This window comes from Perna viridis, chromosome 10, assembly GCF_037379345.1.
Source record: "Perna viridis isolate PV_CMFRI_1.1 ecotype Kerala chromosome 10, ASM3737934v1, whole genome shotgun sequence".
NCBI classification, from domain to species: Eukaryota; Metazoa; Mollusca; class Bivalvia; order Mytilida; family Mytilidae; genus Perna; species Perna viridis.
The window spans coordinates 32,097,731-32,117,203 of NC_142454.1; the positions used below are offsets into that span (position 1 = coordinate 32,097,731).

Genomic DNA, 19,473 nt, shown 5'->3' on the forward strand with positions numbered 1-19,473 from the left:
TGCCCGGATCCGTTTCATTTCCTGTACCATATTGGATCTTTGTTTTCGACGTCACGACGTCACAAACAGTCTATGGTGGAAGAAAAAGAACGACTGGACGTCAAGTTTTCAAGTTGTATAGGATTTAACAATATTAACACCACGTTACAATCTTTTTTGAATGTGAAGATCTTGTGAGACAGGGTAGGTGGAAAGATTTCAGTTGAAAATTGAGTAACTGCTTTTGGAAACTGTCATGACTATAAAGTGTATAAATTAAATTTGTAAAACCACGGCCATAGGCCAGAATGGATGTTGATAGCTGATGCATTATATCAAAAATGTATTTGTATACAATCCACATTTATAAAGCTTAGAAATTGAATTTTGCAAATGACAATGAAGAGTCTTCGGTCTTTTTAAATCACTCAATCAAGACAAAAAAGCCTGATTATACATACTAACATGATAGGCACAACTGGAATGGATCCGTTTTTCTAGAGTTGAAATATATTATTGGATCATAATTTTTCACTTTCCTATGTCAATTGGCTGTCATTTATCAATGGGTCATTTTTCTACAATTTTCTACAATCAGATGTATAATTTATTGCTTTTCTGCAACTTGCTTGAAACCTAAATTGTTTCTTAACTCAAAAAGATGTTATAATTAGGTACACACAGGGAATGTAATATAAAGTCCCTTGTACACAGTAGTAGAATATATGAATGGGTATGTATTTCTTCCAGACAAATATATGAATGGGGGTGTTTTTTCCAGCTCCAGCCACACCCCAGTACCAAATTTTAACATATATGACCCTATGCAAATGACGTTAAATAATGGGGAAAAGATGGGTGGGAAATAGTGTCCATTTATATAATACAGACTATATTATATTATGGATAATTTTTCCCTTATATATGGATAGTTTTTCCTTCCATTGACCCTCTTTTCTCCATTATGTAAGGTCTTGTGCTTGTGGATTTATATCTTTAAATAATTCCAACAATTCTGAAGGCAAAGAAAAATATGTCATTGAGAAATATAGGGGTTCAGAAAGAAATACATGTCCAAGGCAGTAGCCAGGCTTTCTGAATGGAGGTGCAAACTGATCACTGATAAGCAGTTTTACTTCTTACTTATCTGGTATGATTTCTCTTTAATTACAGGCTAAGATGTAAATCAAAGTTGGTTTTTTTTCAAAAGGGGGGTGCAATTGCACATGTTGCACCCCCTAGCTACACCCTTGATATCACATGCATACAGTACACAGGAATAGAAAACTCTGCCCCAGGAATCATCTCTTATGTGCCCTTATATTAGTCCTTTGGATATTTGATCTTGAAATTTTACCAAGAGGAGATGACAAAAAAAATCTGGTGGCAAGGTAACCAGTTGTCATAGACATCACCAGTTCATGTATAATTAAAAAAAATCGCTATTTGTCCATATGGGCAACAAAAAGTCTTCCCCTGATGAAATGTTTTCCACAACTTTGTGCAAAAGTTGCTAGCACATTTGCAGCAACTGAATCAGTGTGCCAGTTAGTGTTTCCAATAATGTGCTGGACTGTGCCATGGGTAATGTCACCATTCAGACAAGGTTGCAAAACACATTTTGACTGTTATGAATATTCAATTACTGTGTCAGAAATGCATCTGCCGGAAAAAAAGTCTTTTATTCGTTGTGTTCCAGAATTTTGTCTGAAACAGAAACCAGAACAAGTGACTGTAAGAGCATGTGCTATAGAATTATTTTTTGCACAAAGTTCAGATTTGGAGACAGACATTTTTTTTAGAATGAAATTAGTAAAAAAGGCTAAATTAAGGTCGTTCATTAAATTGATTTGTATAACACTGCAAGTACATGTATATTGCTAACAACTTAACAATGCATGCACGAATACTTCTAAATTGAATGACTGGCTGGCTTACCTCCCCTTGTCCAGTTGTGGAAAAAATCTACTTTGTGTATGTAGTAACCATATTATTTTCAAAGGATATTGACAATTAACTCTGAACAGTTCAAAGAAAACGTAGCATGTTGTTACAGAACTAATTGTTCTCAAATGGTGTTTTTTTTAGACTTGAATGTATAGAAATTTTATCAATTTGCAAATTTCCTTCAATTCATCTTTGTATTGGTTAGTCAATAAACTTTGACGTCAAATGCCAGCTATTTTCAAGCCAATGCATTGACAAATTATTTTTCTGAAAATTAATTAAACAAATGTCTCATTTTGCAAGACAATTTACTGAAAATGTTGAGGAGATAAGCTTTGCAAATTAGAAAATTGATAATTTATAGATCATTATATCATGTTTTCGTTAAATTGAATATTGGGAATAGAAAAAAGAATGGTAGTCAAAACATGTCAAGTTTCTCAGGTTCTTATTTAAAAAATGAAAAAAAAAAAAAACAAAGAATGAAAAAAGTTTAGTTTGTTTTGGATCTGTATCAATTTTATTATTCAAGACTTTAGTTTATACAATTATTTAAGAACTTGTAAAAATTTTCTTGTATACATAGACTGCCTTGAAAACAAAATTTTTTGAGATTTTTATTTTTACATGTCTATTAACTCACCTGGCATTTGGCCATGTGAGCTATTGGCATCACTTGGCATCAGTCATCCTTGTCATCATTAACAATTTTTCAAACATCGCCTCTGAAAGTACTGAATGGATTTGGATGAAACTTAGCATGGTTGTTATTTAGGGTATCCTGCACCAAGTTTATACTTCAATTTTTGATCTGTTGGAAATATGGTCGCTGTTAACTGAAAATAGAATGTTGGCGTCAGACAGCAGTTTATGCATATATCTCAAAAATCGTTATCTGTAACCAAATTTTGACAGGGTGAAAGTGTTCAGCATGATAAGATCTGTCTGTAGTCAAATGTTGGTGAAAATCTGTTGATACTTGTTGGAGTTACCGCTCTTTTTGGACTTTTTTTTACTGGTTTTGATGTTATTTCTTTTTTAAAAAATGATCCCCTCAGAAACTACTGTACAGAATTCAATAATTGTTGGTATGATTCTTTCTTAGGGTATCCTGCATAATATGATCATTTGGATTTTTGATTAATGAAAAAACATGGTACTAAAAATTGAACATCGGGGTCAGAAAACAGTTTTTTGCATACATCTCCAAAACTGAGGTTTAACAAAAGTCTGAAATGGATAAAACTGTCAAGCCTGATGAGGTATATCTGTGGTCAAATTTTGGTGATAATTTGTTTACCCATGTTGGATTATTGCAGTGCTCACCTTTAGCCACTACCCGGATGCCCAGGGTTAGTAAAAATTGATTCAGGGTAGGGAAATAATATGTACTTTACTTGTTTCAGGCTAGTTGAATCCTATACAGTCCTCAATTATTCGGGCTAGTGGTTGGGAATTTTGGACGAAAGGATTGTTATTGTCCTTTTTGGATGTTTTTATTTTTGCTTTTTTTTTATGTTATAACTTTCAAAAACCTTCTCCTTAGAAACTACTGGAAACACTTTTTCACACATAATATGCAACTTGGACTGATTTCATTCTGTTTCAAAGGAAAGCTTGAAACTGTCCTAGGCCAGAATTTGAGGGTCCTGAACCTTGGACCTCCATTAATTTGAACCCTTGTATGGTTATATGCAAACTTTAAAATATGCTGAGAATTTCGCTCAACAGGAAATATTGTGACATATGTTTTTTCATATTTAAGATCAACAGGATAAATAGATTAAAATCTTGAAGGATACGTGGGGTATACTGTTTTACCTTTATCTGTGTTTCCATGTTTCCATGTGTTCATGACAATTTTTTTCTTCTCAGTTTTTTTCAGCAGCTACTCAAATTTTAACACATTCTTCATACAGGTTTGATAATGTTGGGATCCATTTTCAGAAAGATTCAGCAATAACTTCCTGTTTACCAAGAGTTGTTTATTTTCCTTATATTGTGATATGAAGTGGAGGTATCACTAGGGAGCCATTGCTGATAGATTTCTTGCTTGTTTAGAGCTAAAGAACACTTCAATAATTGTCCTATGTGGAATAATACTTTTTATATATGGTCTATAAATTCTTAGAATTTAGGTCTTAGTATTTGTTTTATTTGAATTAAAAAAATTATATGTATGCTTTTTTGAATGTGTTTAAATTAGAAAAAATGATCACATATATACATTTGTATTTCAATACCAGTCCTACATCTAAGTTTCAGATAATATAGATGAAATTTGTTGAATTAGAAGGAGACTATTGTGCAAGTGTGGAGGTGCCCTTTTGTCTTACAATACATCAATAGATATTATTTTATGTTCATTTATTTATTTAGTAATTATTTGGAAATTATTGGCTGAGTAGAAATGTGTAAAGCTAAAATCTCAGAAGAAACAGTTTGAGGGCACACATTGGGCTCCATCCATTATAGGTATAGCCAAAAATCATATTATATAAGGACTATATTGAACTATATGTTGCAACTGTGCCTGATAATTCATTTCTATGCAAGTTACACAGGTGTGGATCTAGAGGTATTGGAAAGTGTAGGGTAGGAGAAAAAGGGGAGTTAATTTTACCCTCTGAAAAGTTGTGTGTCTGTCTGTCTGTCTGATGGTTTCCAGATGATAAATTTAGAAGTTATTGAAGGATCTTTTCAAACATTCTATAGTTATTTAATATCATAAAACACAGATCAAGTTCAAATTTTAGTATGATCAAATTATTAAAGCATAGGCTATGGCCATTTTATGTTGTACCTCCCTCCCTCCCTCCAATTTTTGCAATGTGGTTGTGTATTTTTAATACCCCATTATCATATAGTATGAAAATAGTAAAACATGAATTTAGAGGGTAAATTCTGTTTCCATTTAAAGTAACTAAGTCCTATGATACAGATCAAAGGATAGGCCCATCACCTAAAAGTACAGTAACTTGAGGTTTGAGGAAACCTCACCTATAAGTAACCTGAGGTTTGAGAAAACCCTTATTCATTCAAAATAGAGTGTTCATTGACAAGTAATGTGAATCAACATGATTTAAATACTTGGTCAAGTCAATTACTCCAAACCATTTAATATTCATCTATCATTGAATAAAAATTTGATGAAAATGAAAAATAAATCATTTATTTCATTATCAGGGCTGACAGAATGAGATAAGCCAGTGATAAAGAATTGATTGGTCTTTTATTTCTTTAATAAATGGCATTATGACCAAATTTCATTGAAATCAGACAAGATGTAAACAAACGTTTGTATTACAGGTATGTGAATGACGGAAACTGATTTGACAAGTTCTAGTGAAATGGACAGCTTTGTATGAATGAAACTGTTATCACAGGTTTTGTTTTTTTATTTACTAACTCAAATAGGGGCTCAGTTTAGGGAACTTATTAAATACTCTCAGCTGGATTTTTAATGGAGAAAAACAGTAACCTAGGATTACAAGTCCATAGTGGTTATGTAATTATGGTTTGACATTGACAGAGATCTAGTTATACAGTAAATGACTTAAAAAAAATTTTGTCTCTAATTGAACACTTTAAGTGACTAAAATTTAAGTTTTTCTGACTTTTATGAACCTATTTTTGATAGACGATTTTGGTTGGTATACCGCTTGTCTGTCTGTCTGTTGTTATATGATTTCCATAAAATTCTAAGATTTGATTTTGAAATTTGATTTGAATGTTTGTCTGATGGTTGATGCTCACTAAATTTTCATTATATATCATTTTCACATTTTCAACTGACTTGAATAATTAATGCACACAATTAAAGGGATTTTGGCTTTCCAGATAACACATAAATATTTCAAAGTTTAATTCTACATTTGACTACTTCATACATTTTTTGCCATTAACTTTAACAGAAGAGTCATGTTTGACTGTGGGCATTTTCAGACCAAATTTGTCCACTCTTACAGAAATTTTTTCACTTTTTTCTTGTTGAACATTTAGTATGAGGAAAAAAGTCAAATTATGCCATTCTGTCAGACAGATGAAAAATCTGTGCTGCCAAGTCTAACAGAAATTTCAATTTTAATATCAGGAATTCGTTTTCCTAACTGAACCTCAATGGCTATTGGGTTCAGAATTAAATGTGTAAATATTGTTTTATTTAAAGGTTCAACAATTAAAGAAACCACAGGAATCAGCATCTAACACAAGCAGTCCAGTACCATGTTGTGAGAGAAAGTTAGAGGAAACAAAAAAAAATAGTAAAAGTCTGTTATTGGGTAAGTTATATTTTGCTAGTTAAAGATAATAAGAAGGTTTTTATTTTTTTAATCAGATGAAAAGACTGATTTTCAAAAGTAGTATATAAAATATTTGTGTTTAAAAAAAAAGCTGTGCATTATAACTGAGGTTAGTTCCATGAGAGAAAAAAAAACCAGTTCATTGTGTTCTTAAAAGGCTACTAAAATTTGTTAAGACAATGATGAGTAAACATGATGCTATTGGAAGTAATAAAAAGCAATCATGCAAAACATCATGACAAAAAATGCCATAGAAATGAGGAGCTTTTTTTTTCATTACTGCTAGGAATTGTGAGTCTTTTTTTTCATCAATTAAGCCTGCCTTACTATTAATATTCTATATGATTTTAATGCAAAATAAGTGACATTGATAACATATAAGAGATAATTTGGAAATTTACATGTTTGGCTACTGAATGACTCTGTTTTGGGCAAAAACTGTTATTTATTGACTACCTTCGAATATAGGCGTAATATGGTTTTAATTGCCAATACAATATAAGATAAAATAGTGCACCAATAAGGGATTAAGTTGTACAATACAGGATTTAGCCATCCAATATGGCTTTTACCCCTCCAATTGGCTATATTGGCCTGGTTAAAATCCATATTGGCCTAGGCTAGTATGAGGGACGTGTTGGGCTAGTTAGTCAATAAAGATGTAATTGCATATGGTTTTCCATATTGGCTGAGTTATTGGTCCGAGGCTAGAAATATTAAACTTTGACTAGGCCTCAGTTCAATATGGTTAGCCTGGGACCAATAACTAAGTCAATATAGAAAACCTTACAAAATAAAACTATAGAATTACTGATGCATTAGTTGATTATAGTAAGATAAAGAAGTGCCTTTAAACACAGAGTACAATTTCTCTGTATTCCAGAATTGTCTCATGACAAAGACTTCAAATATCCTTTTTCATTTCTTTTTACAGTCAAATCAATGTTTTTTACACATGATACATGTAGGCCTCACAGACAGCCTGGTCAATTTCAATTTTACTTGGGAATATTTTCACTTTTTGGATTAAAAGTTAAACCCTCTGTGTGACTTTCTAATGCAGTTAATTTGGTAAAGAAATGATTTGTGAATATACTTGTCACAACAAAATAGTCTTCCTAACATACTCTATCTAATAAAATAAAATTCTGACCTTAACAAAATGCGAAAAAAACTTAATAAATGGATTTCACACTGCATTCCATGACTGAATTAGAGGCAAAAATAGGATTTACTTGGCAGCATCTTTTGATTAATGAGCTATCACTACAAAGAATTAATGAAATCAAATAATGCTCTTTCCCCTGGATTAGAATGGGTCATTAAGCTTATGTTTAGCTTTAAAAGACATCATTACAGTTGTCAATTTCAACTGTGAAATTGACAGCAAGTTGTACATTTCGATGTTTATGAAATGGATGTCAGACTGACATGCTGTTCCAGAACTTTGATTTTTTTTTCACCTTTATCATATATTGGAAGTTTCAAGTTGGATTTTTAATTAAAAGTTCAGTATGACATTTTTAAATTTATTTTATTTATTCCATCATGTTTTGTACAGTTGCAGTGAGCAGAAGCTTCATTACATTCTTATAATCCTAATATAATCAGAAAGTTTGAAATAGATAACATTTGTAAATGAGAAATTTAATTAACACAGAGAGATGAAAGAGAAGTCTTATATTGAAATGGAATATTTAAATATATTTTAACAAAAGTGCATGTCTTGAAATGGTATTGAAAAAGCTGTATTGATAGAAATTTTGAAAATGTTAATGATATAAATCATTTGAGAAGTGTAAATTCTATTCATCCTGGAATATTTCCATATTAAATAAAATTTATCAAGCTATTTAGTGTTCAAAAAGTTGTTCAAATCTTTAAGTTTTATTTTATGTCATACATTTTAATGCATGTTATTATGTTATGATATATGTTTTTAGATGGGAAAAATTATGTTCATGTTTTAGCTAACACTTCAAATAGTTGTTCCGTATGTAAGTACAGTACTATTCTGTGTAAGAATCAGGCATTGAGTGGCACATCATTTTTCCCAATTTGGCCTTTTTGCCTCAAACATGTTCAAATACATCTAGAAAACAACTGAAAAGCTATTTAAATTTAACTTGATGCATTGTTGACATATTTTTTTTTGACTGCTTATATAAGGAAAAAATTTTCCCAGCAATTTTCCATTGTGCATTTCAACTAAATTTGACCTATCAATATCTTAAAAAGGCATTCATTACAAACACTTTGACAGTAATTTCTTGAGGTTATGAGGTATACATACATGGCTAATGCAATAAAATCTCTGTATTTTTCCTTCATGTGCCACACCTTATACACATATTGCCTGATTCTTAGATGACAAAAAACCTAATTCACAAAGACTGTAAGACTGAGTCAGAATTGTAAATGCTCAATACAGAGAAACATGTATTCAATGAACTCGAATTTGGTCAAAACCAGATACTAATTGATTAAGTGTCAGTATCTGTAAGAATCAGGCAGTAGGTGAAACATGTTATGAAAAAAACCCATTATTTTGATGGTTTAATTTGACTATCTTCATCATCAGAATCAAGGAAAACAGACAGGATTTCCTATATCATGCTGGACCATTGAGTTACAATTTCATTGAAATGCATGGAAAATAAACCTTTCAAGGGCAGATAACTGTCAAAAAGCTCATTTTTTTTTACATTCTATTGAAAAATTTCTGAGCAAAGCCAGTGATGCAGAGATCAAATAATGGTCTTTTCAAATATAGAAAACATTCTTCAGTGATATTTTATTGTCAGATTGGTGGGTATTTTTCCCATTTTGCCTGATTCTTACAAACACTTACACTTAATAGTCATTTTCATAACAGTTTCAGTTCTTGAGCCTGTGTAAACCACATATTTCCTAATATAGAAATATATAAATCTCTTATTATAAAAGTGGTTTGTTTTGATAAGTTTCTCAGTATTTGTCGAATGTAAAGTTGAACTGTACTATTTACAAGTCACATTTGCAAGAATGATTGGAAGAGTAATCCATGGAACCAAGATTCTAGCAGAAATCAAAAGAATGTAATCAAGGGACAAAAACCAGACAAGAGAAACAGACGAACACAACAAAAAACATAAAAATAACCAAAAATAATACGTACAAAGCAACTAAAGTAACTTGTACAGTGTACTGAGGACATGGACCAGGTGCACTGGTAGGGTAAGCATCCTGTGTTTTTCTAGAATGACCCACCAAGTTGCTCATAAAAAGTCAAGTCTAGGAGACAAAGAAGGAAACTATAATACATGAAACAAGGAACAAATCGTTTCTCATGGTGCAGATAGACACCATATTAACCCATGAGTTCATGATGAAGACCATAAAACATTTGTAGTGTTGACTTCAATCTTGTAGCAACATAACACTGTTCCTGAAGCCCAATTGTAAGAAGTCTAGCATGGTACAATAAGTAAAATACTGAGTCAATCCTGTCTTAATGACCACTTATATTCAGCAATAACCTGTCTTGAAAAGGTTATGATTAGAATATATTACATTAGGAATTAAAATTTATTTTGAAGAGTGGGAGGTCCTGGACTTTTGAAAGTTTGGAATCAAAGATACACTTGAGCAAAAGCAAAAGTCCATATTGAAGAGTCAGTTGAAAGGGTTGAAAATCCATAACCCATGTAAACGTAATTTTAATGGTCCCAGATCAGAATTTAAAGGTCGAAGACCTTGGACCATGACAAACTTAAACCCCTATTAAGTGTGCTTTATGTAAATTAAGCCTGTATTAAGACCCCCTGTCTTATGTGACAATGATTTTACTTATCTTTTGAAGGTCACTTGACAGTTTTTACTGTAGAATTGAATATAAGTCTTTATACTCTTTCTAATAAAATATTTTCAGCCTAAACTTTAGAACAGGAAAAGCAATGGCGGGTCGAGTGGAGGGCTTCCGATGGTTCAACCCCACTTTTTTGGAAGATTTTGTGAATTTCATGCAAAGTTTGGGCAAAAATGAGCAAATTGGCCTGGAATGAATTCCTCTGGACAATCTTTACCCCCTATTTCAAGATTTCTGGTTCTGACCTGAAAAGTACACATAAATAGCTTGTTAGCTTGTGAATAAAAAACTTTACTTCAAGTGATTTAAGTGCTTTTTGTCTAAGACTTTTGTATACTAAAAGCTTATCTATGATGGATAAAAGAAGAAAATTTTAGGAATTCTGAAGATGAAAATAAATGGAAATTCCTTGGACATGACAAAACTGGGAACACAATTAGGACAACACATGATCAGCAAACAATACAACACAAAATAATTTCAAAATACACACAGAAAAACAAACAACCTGAACGCCTATCAAAACAGTGGTTGAACACTGGTGTTTAGGGAGTTTAACCAGCTCCTGCTTCTTGCAAGCTACCCTACCTGCTAACATACCTATGACAGATGATGGTTCCTGACCATTGAAAGCAAACACTCAGTATCGGTCATTGCATGAAAAATTTGGACTATATAAACATCTCTTTAAGGGATTGCACTCATAATCTACTGTGACAATATTATTATGTTTTAAAGGATGGACAGACTAAAACGTACATTTATACAAATTCATCGAAAGAACTTTCTCAAATTGTAAATATAAAGCACTCTATAACCTTTCTAGTGTTTGTTTTGCATGATCCCTGTATCCAAAGATTTTAAAAGTCAGATTAGGTGAATAATATTCCCAAACACATAAAATCCCCTTAGTTGTTTTACTTAAACACTTAATTCTCTTCCCTCTTTATTGTAATTGAATATCCTTTAATTGTGATTAAATATTTAATTTCGTAATCTCATTATGTATATAAATTTCAGGGCTGGAAGCTAAAACTTCAAACTTGACACAGATATTAAGAAAGTAAGAAGTTCATGTGATAATGATTGATGTTAAAATATACAGTGAAACCAGACCTAACTTTACTCTTAAATATTTTAAAACCTGTCTAAACCAGACACTTTTTAAAGTCCTTTATTTATTTTTAAAGTGTTTTTTTTTTTTTTTAATTTTGTAAACTAAACATTTGTCTAAAGTTTTGAAGTCTAAAAGTGGTTCTGTTTAGATAAGTTTTACTGTATTTCCATTTTTGTGTTTAAGTTTCATCTTAAAGAATTGTTTGTAAAGGGAGGAAATAAATAGAGCACTGTAAATGGTGTCTGAACGACAGTAATTGTGGCCTAATTTTCTATGTGCAAAATATACTGTTGTTGGCATAGATTCATGGTAATAAGTGTTTATACTTTTGAATAAGCCCAACCCTATAGATATCTTGACTTGATATTGTCTTTTAGGTTGGTCTTAAATTTGGTAGGGAAATTTTTATTGAAATGGGGTTATCAAGTTCATAACAACAAGATATTTGCTTTGAATTGAACAGTTTTGATGATTAAAGAATTAAAATGTCAAAGCGCTAGTGAAGTTTTCTGGGTATAGAGGAAGAATAATCGAGGGAACTAAGATTCTAGCGGAAATCAAAAGAATGTATTCCAGGGACAAAGACTAGACATGGAAACAGGGGTAAAAATTTGGAAATGCAAGCTGGTAGCCCAGACCATATTTTTCAAAAATATTTTCTATATGTTCAACTAAATTTTACCCAAAAGTGGTAGCCCAACTCAATATCCAGTAGCCATGGGCTACTGGACGACTGCTAATTTTTATCCCTGTAGAAAACAGACAATCACAACAAAGGATGTAAAGTAACTGAAATAATACATACAAAGTAACAAAGCAGCTCAAACTCTACTAAAAACTGGGAGCGTGGTATTATGAAACAAACGAAACATTATTTTAGGCCTTTTTGAGAGAAAAATCTCTTATCCTGTGTATTCCAAAATACTGTTTTATCTAACATATTGTATTGGTTCTTCAATCATTTATCTTTTTCAAGCTGTGTTTTTTTTTTTTTTTTTTTTGCTATTTTCCTGTGTCTGAGATAATTTATCACTTGTTGCTTAAAAATTGATAATGAGATAATGAGGGCCTAAAGGGGGAAGGGGAGAGATTTTTCTTCCTCGTTTTTGTAGAATGTACTTTTATCCTCTAAAAATATTATTCATGAAAATTTTCTTCAAAGAACATTAATCTTTTGACAACTCTGAATGTGTCTATGGCAAGTTTCAGTCATTCAGTAGGTTCTTATTGGCCTTTTATTTTATGAGAGAATTCTTCTTTGACTTAACATTCAAGTTGTCAACTAAGAATTTTTTTTTTGACTGTAATCATTTTGATACAATTTTTGGAAGTTTCTGGTCTATTTTTCTAACAAAACAAAAATATTTTGTCGGTCTGAGTAACAATTTGGAATCATTTCAAAATCATCTACATTGAGTCAGCACTCTTATACTTTGATATGTGTGATTTAATTCTGAGTATCATTGTATTCTACTAAGTTATTTTTTTACTATATGCAATTTTAAACTCATTTTTGTTCAGCCCAAATCTGAACTTATTTTGAACTTTTATTGCTTATCTCAGAGAAAAAAGGTTGGTAGTTAGCGGTTTTTGAATGTAGATCAGAAGTCAGTAAAAATATTGCAGTTCTTTGAATTACCATCTAGTTCTGTAAGTCACCAAAATAATAATCTCTGATCAGTCATTATTAATCTGATATTATTAATTACTCATGGCGTTTTACCTTTTATACTTTGTTATAGTTTAAAATCTGTGATTAATAAAATTTAATAATTTGAAGCTTTTGAACTTCATTGACCAGACCATGTTTCTAATGAACTGAATTGACCGAACAGCTGTTTTGAATGGCATTAGGCTTTATAAACTATTTATGGTAGGACATACTTGAACTTTTAAATTGTTTGTTAAAAAGATAATTATGACTATTAACAGTTTGAATTGCACTGCACTGGCCAAAGACCAAATGTATATATTGATTGAACTTTAAGATATTGAAATTGCTTCTAAGAATGAAGTGTCCAAGACCAAATGAGATTTAAGGATCAAAGGTCAATGCTGGTAAAAAACAGGTACTATCTTAAAAAAAAAAAAAAAAAAAAAAAACGATAGCCAATGCTGTAAAATTTTGTTTTTCTTTTTTACTTCTAAGTTTCTACATTTCTTACAAGAAAATGACACATGGCACACAATTTTTAAGATTCCCATAAAGTTTTTTCGATTGCAAAATTCCAAAATTTCGATACAGATTCTTTGAACACCATTAAGTTATCAGTATTTGGCCAATTGGGAAAAAGAACTGCAATCAGGTGACTTTCATTTCCAAAGAAGAGCACCCTTTAGGTCAAAGGATAAAAAGCAAAGCTATGCTGACTGCGTCGGAAAAAAAAGGGTTGTTTTTTTTTTTTTTTGGTTTCTTCAGCTTTAGAGGTAGACCTAGGGTAAGGGACATAACTCTTACAAATCATTTTAATGTTTGTGTAATGTTGGCATCAAAGTAACTCAGATTGATTTCATTCTGTATCAAATGAAAGCTTCATAGGCTTTGGTGAAATTGAATATGATACAAACATATTACTGATTTCAAGAGTTATGTCCCTTACCCTAGGTCTACCTTCTTAAGTATCTGTGTAAATCATCAGAGGTCTCATACCAGGTGAATCCTATAATTTCAGAGGTCACTTAAAAAATAAGGTTTTGGACCAGTCTAATCTTCCCTTTCTTTCAACCTTACATTAAAGGGGGAGGGTTGAGGCATGATAAAACTAGTTTAACCCCACCACAGACATGTGCCTGTCCATAGCCAGGAGATGTTGGTCATTATTAATGTGTCTTCATGTCACATGTTGACTTTTTAGTTTATTTTGAAGAAATGTCATTGTTCTGTGACCATGGATTTTATTATTTTGTTGTCAGGCCTTTCAGAGCTTTCTTAACGGTGTGTTTACATTTATTGAAGATCTTTAATGATCTCTGATAGTACAATTTTTATAGAGGTTATATGATAGTGCATTTGTTGTGTTTCACCATATGTTCCCTTTTCTACTGACTTGTTTTGATTTAGAATGTCAGTTTTAATATTTTCTCGTCAGCCTTGTATATTTAGAAACTGATAAGAAATCTTTTACGTCAACAGTGAAGTTTTTGTAGAAAATTATGTTTTATTAGTAAATAATTTGTTTGTTTTCTTTTAATATCCTTACAAAATTAACCTCCTTTAAGCATGACAGGAAAAATTGAAGAATGACTCTGATGATTTTTAATGGAACATGTTGTCATGAAAATTGCACTAAATGCCTTATCACTGGACTTAAATAGATTTAACATGTCTATCTTAAGAATAAGTTATTGTGGCATTTTTCAGTTAATCTTAAGAAATTATATTCATGACAGCAGTTTGTGAAATAAATATTAAAAGCAACCACAGAAGTTTAAAGCTACAAAGGTTCTCCACTTAGCTCTATCTTTTGCATTTTTAGCTCACCTGGTCCATAGTGACATGTGAGCTATTGCCTTTACTTGGCATCCATTGTTGTCTTTCACAATTTTTCAAAACTTTTCTCCTCTGATACTACTGGACCAATTAGAACCAAACTTGGTGTAAATGTTTCTTAGAGTATTCTGCATAGAACTGATGTGGGGATTTTGATCCATCTAGAAAAAAACTTGGCTGCAATAGAAAAATAGAACATAGGGGTCAATCAGAAATTGTTAGCATTTATCTCCAAAACTGTTGGGTTTTACCAAATTCTGAAGAGGTAAAAGTGTTAGCATGATGAGATTTATCTGTGGTTGGTTGAATTTTCATGTTAAGCCATGTTGGAGTTATTGCCCATTTTAGACATAATAATGCTATTTTTAATGTTATTTCTTTCAAATTTGGTGTGAATATTTCTTAGTGTATTCTGTACAGAATTGTCTGACCATCTGTCCTCATATAGCCCAAGTCTGCCTATACTACTCAATTAAATTTAACGACATTTTATTGAAAGGTAAGACAACGTTCGTAAATGTGCTTGAAAGAAAGTAAGTATTGTTTGATATCTGCTAAGGGAGATAATCCAACTTCAAGGATTTACTTTTTGAAAACCTGAATTATTGTAAGCCCAACAGACTTCTCCTGAACTATTGGACAGATATTGCTGAAATATTAAAGGCAGGTTTTGTATCATTGTAATTTTAATATTTGATCACTGCAAGGGCTGCTAGTTATCCAACTTTTAGTTAAACAAGATTTAAGTCCCCTTTAAGTAGGGAGAGAGTATGTTCTCTTTGTGCGCTTGCTCACTGAAGTTCAGGCTTTGTTTCCTAGTTTTATCAAAACATTAAAAAATCAAACAGAGATATGTTTATTATGTCCTTTTATACAGCTGTTTACTTTGATACTTTTAGAACCCTAAGACTTCTTACAAGAATCATTCTTTATATTAAGAGTTTTCATATCGGTAAAAGCATGATCAATGTCCCACTTGGAAACCTATGGTAGGAGATCTCATTAAAAGTTTACCTATCTAAGCACATTTTCATCAGATTAGAACTAGATTTTTGCCTTAGGAATTAAATTAAAGTGCTCTGTTTAATTAATCCAAGGAACTTTGATGAATACAGCTTCAAAAATGTCTAGCAACTGTGATTTTTAGCCTGGGTTGGTCTAGCACCCATTGATTAGCTAGAGTGTCTCGATTTTAATCCATTTAATCGATGTGTTTATTGGCTAAACATTTCCATTACCTAGTATCCAGTCTCGCAAAGGAGCAATTATCCACTTCAAGTCAATTGACGGCAGATTCCAAAAGCCGGTAGATATTGATCCGTGGTTAAATTATCCTAGTCGTCTTTTATTTACATGTTTAGGAGAAATTAATCATGTACATAAGACATGGTAGCAAACAGCGAGGTCAATATTTTGCCACCTTACGTTTTAACTTCATCGCGATCTTGTAGAATAATTTATAAGGCTCTTTACTTGGATCACTCAAATGTAGATACTCCAATGTTATGTCCAATCGAAGTCAATTCAATTTCTGTGAATTACATGGTTACAAACAGGAGTTACGGCAAACAAAGATGTTTCCCATGTTATATTTATTTGTTGATATTAGGTTCTTTTGCAATCAATGATATCAATATGTATATCTTTGTAATGTTCAAGATAAAACATGGAATCTGTCTTCAAAGTTCAGTAAATATATGAATACTTTAAAAGTAGGCTGTAAGACAGAAAAATAAGAACTAATGGTAGATGATGAAAATACATTTGGTGACTTTTTTTAGATGTAAACTAAACAAAGTTTGTCGAGAGATAAATGCTGCATCTTTCTAAAAGTGTCTCACACCTCCCCCCCTTTCCTTCACTTTTGGTGGGGAGATGCATTGTGTTTGCCCTGTCTGTCTGTCACACTTGGAATCTACTGGACCAAATTTCATGAAACTTTGTAGGTAGTTGGAACATGATACTCAGTTGTGCACATTACCGGAAATTTGTGATCCACTGAATTTTGTTGGAGTTATACACCTTTGAACTTGGGAGTGGGGGAAGGCATATGTTTATGAAGGAAAAAATTCTAACTTGTCGAAGACTGAAGCCACTTTTTGATGGTTCACTACTATGTTTGATAGTTAAGTAAGAACACTTTTCATTGGTCAACATAAAACTTAAAGGCAGTTGCTGAGTTGACCCCCTGTTTAATATACTGATAAACCCAAACAAAGTATGGTTATAAATAATAAAAAAATGCATGGTACTGCTACTGTAGTCCATGGGTTCAAAAATATATTCAAGAATTCAGGTCCTGGACTTTTTGCATCGATCCTAAAATTTAATGTAAGGTCCACAAGAAGAAAGTGACATATGTCCTCTGTAAGAGTAAATGTACAGTATGGTGGGTCCATGACCTATGTAAATGAAAATTCAATGGTCCTGCATCAGAATTGGAGGTTCCCTTACATATTGGACCAGTGTTGATTTGGAACCCAGATAGTCCATGTATTAAGTGTTTTATTTTTTTTTATCGTAATTCATTTATGGATTTCTTTCTGAAGAACATCAGGTTTTTTATTTGAATTTTATATTTTATTGCCAATTTTCATTCTTGCTTTGACCTGTTGTTTAAAAATCACGAAATTTTTGTTCTCCACCAGTGGCAGTTCAAGGAGGGCATTGGTCCTGGGGTTATTACCTCTTTTTTTTTGTTTGAAAATTGTATTAATTTTGTATGAAGTTTTGACAAAAAGTAAGGAAATGATAACCTGGAACCATTCTGTTATAAACTTCCCATGGACATTATTTCTTCCTGGTTGTTAGCATTATTTAATCATGATCCTTCTGTATAAAAAACTACTATCATTGTACCATTATCAAAAACCTTATTCCCCAAGCTTTAGATCTGTTGTAGTACACACCTTTAAGAAAAATAGTCCTGGGAATTCACAGTGAAACTTTGAAAATGCTTATTTATAGTTTTAAATGATACACACTTTTGAAGTGGTAAATGAGATCAAAGGAGCAACTTGAATTTGTATGGCCATAATGGTCCCATTTTTTACCCAAAATGATAGCACCATTTGTGAAAAGTTAAGTGGTTTCCTAAAATATTGGATATGAGATAGTCATCAAAGGAGGATGAGCATTAAGGGGTCTGATTGGCCTAAAATACAACTGTAAGTTAATCATCAAAGGATGAATTATGAATTTTGATACTTGAATTTAATAGCAATTGAAGAAAAGCAAAGATTTTTGAAGATTCTTAACCAAAGGGCATGATAATTGCTTTAAGTTACCAAATTGAGTGTGTTTTATTCATTTTTTCACCTTTTGGTCACAGTCTAGTCATATTTCTGGCAAAGAATTTGAAATAAAGTCCGCATCCAAAGGAAACTCCATATTTTGTAAATACATTGATTGTTACATAGTTTATCATATGTAAAAATATAAAGTTGTTTCTTGGGTATTGACGTAGTTTTCTGGATGTGCATGTGGAAAATGTTAATGTTATTGCAACAGAGATGATGTTTCTGGGCCATTATCATGGCCTAATGCCTCTAATCCTTTATCTTTGTAGTTACAGAATAGACCAATTTTTATTGCTCTGATTTTTTTTAAATCCAGAAAGAGTCTTAGCCTACATTAAAAACAACAACTATCTGAACTTTTTATCGGAATGACTTCAGAGTTTTTGAGGGGTGATTGTTGACCTGTTGGCTTTTTATACAGTGTTTGTTTGAAACTTGTATCATTGAAGACTAGGGGATTTTCATTATTTTTACAGGAACTTTGAGAATGAGGAACAGTTGAGTCATAACTTCTTATACATGTACATGCACAAACAGATTCTTATATAGTCATATACTTGTACTTTAAATTGGTGAATTGGATAAGATTGGGTATATGGTTTATTCATAACACCTCAGTTAAAGATTTTCCATTAAAATATTTTTTATCCCCCCACCTTTTTGGGAGGTATATACCCTATAGTGATCTTTGAGTCTGTTAGTTTGTCTGTCTACATAATCTCCTTACTTTGAGAGAGAAATATATAATGATATGTTATACGTCCATCTGTTTATCTGCCCACAACTTTTTTGTTACAGATTTCTCTGCAACTATTCATCACAGCTATTTGATATTTTGACAAAAACTTAACATAGGCGTGCCATATATTTGGGTTGCATATCAAACTAAAGCAACATCAACTTCATTTTGATCATGTTGATGGTTTTGTTTATTTTTTTACCACTTGGTCACTGGGAAAGGGGGGGGGGTGGTATCTTAAGTGAGCTTTGCAAACAGATTTTTAGTCTTTAATATAGAATATTAGAGAAATTTTGAATGTCACTATAAAATGTATTACCTATTAGGCCTAAATAAAAAATTCTAAAGAATCACCATGCATTCCATTGCGAAGCTTCAAAATTCATAAAAAAATGAAACAACATGGTCATGGTTGTGACAATTTTAGTATTCAGCGGCGTCAAAATAGAGGCAGCAAAACAGGTAGGTTTCAAGGTCCTGCAAAATTTTTAATTTAAAAAAAAAAAAACTGAAGTTTTGAAGATTTTACCAGAAACACGAAATTTTTTTTAGGCCTTATTAAAATTTCAACCACCTTCACTAAAAAATTTATGAGCAAAGCTCACTAACTTGACCCCCTCCCACTCCCCCATTTGATAGCATACACCATTAAACCTCCAAATTGTTTTTGATCAATGGATGGACACCCCTATCACTATATATATATCCCTCCCGACTTGTGGTAAAATAAGTGCAAACATATGGATTGTTTAGT

The 19,473-nt window shown here is 31.9% G+C and overlaps 1 protein-coding gene and 1 long non-coding RNA gene across 3 annotated transcripts in view; one reads left to right on the forward strand and one right to left on the reverse strand.

Moving 5' to 3' along the window:
* The first annotated feature begins 36 nt into the window (after window positions 1-36).
* LOC148605418 (protein NSUN7-like) overlaps window positions 37-19,473 on the forward strand; it is a 64,469-nt gene continuing 45,032 nt past the window's right edge. Inside the window, exons 1-2 of one of the 2 annotated variants that reach the window (XM_088548071.1) lie at window positions 37-183; window positions 6,095-6,206. The gene's annotated coding sequence lies outside the window, so the exon portion shown is untranslated. The remainder of the gene's footprint in view (window positions 184-6,094; window positions 6,207-19,473) is intronic. The other variant, XM_088548073.1, reaches the window with a different exon arrangement.
* LOC148605419 (uncharacterized) lies at window positions 1,096-3,880 on the reverse strand. The gene is made up of 3 exons (XR_015915810.1): window positions 3,748-3,880; window positions 2,570-2,762; window positions 1,096-1,686 (listed from the first exon to the last, which is right to left on the reverse strand). It is a non-coding gene; the product is annotated as an uncharacterized LOC148605419 (long non-coding RNA).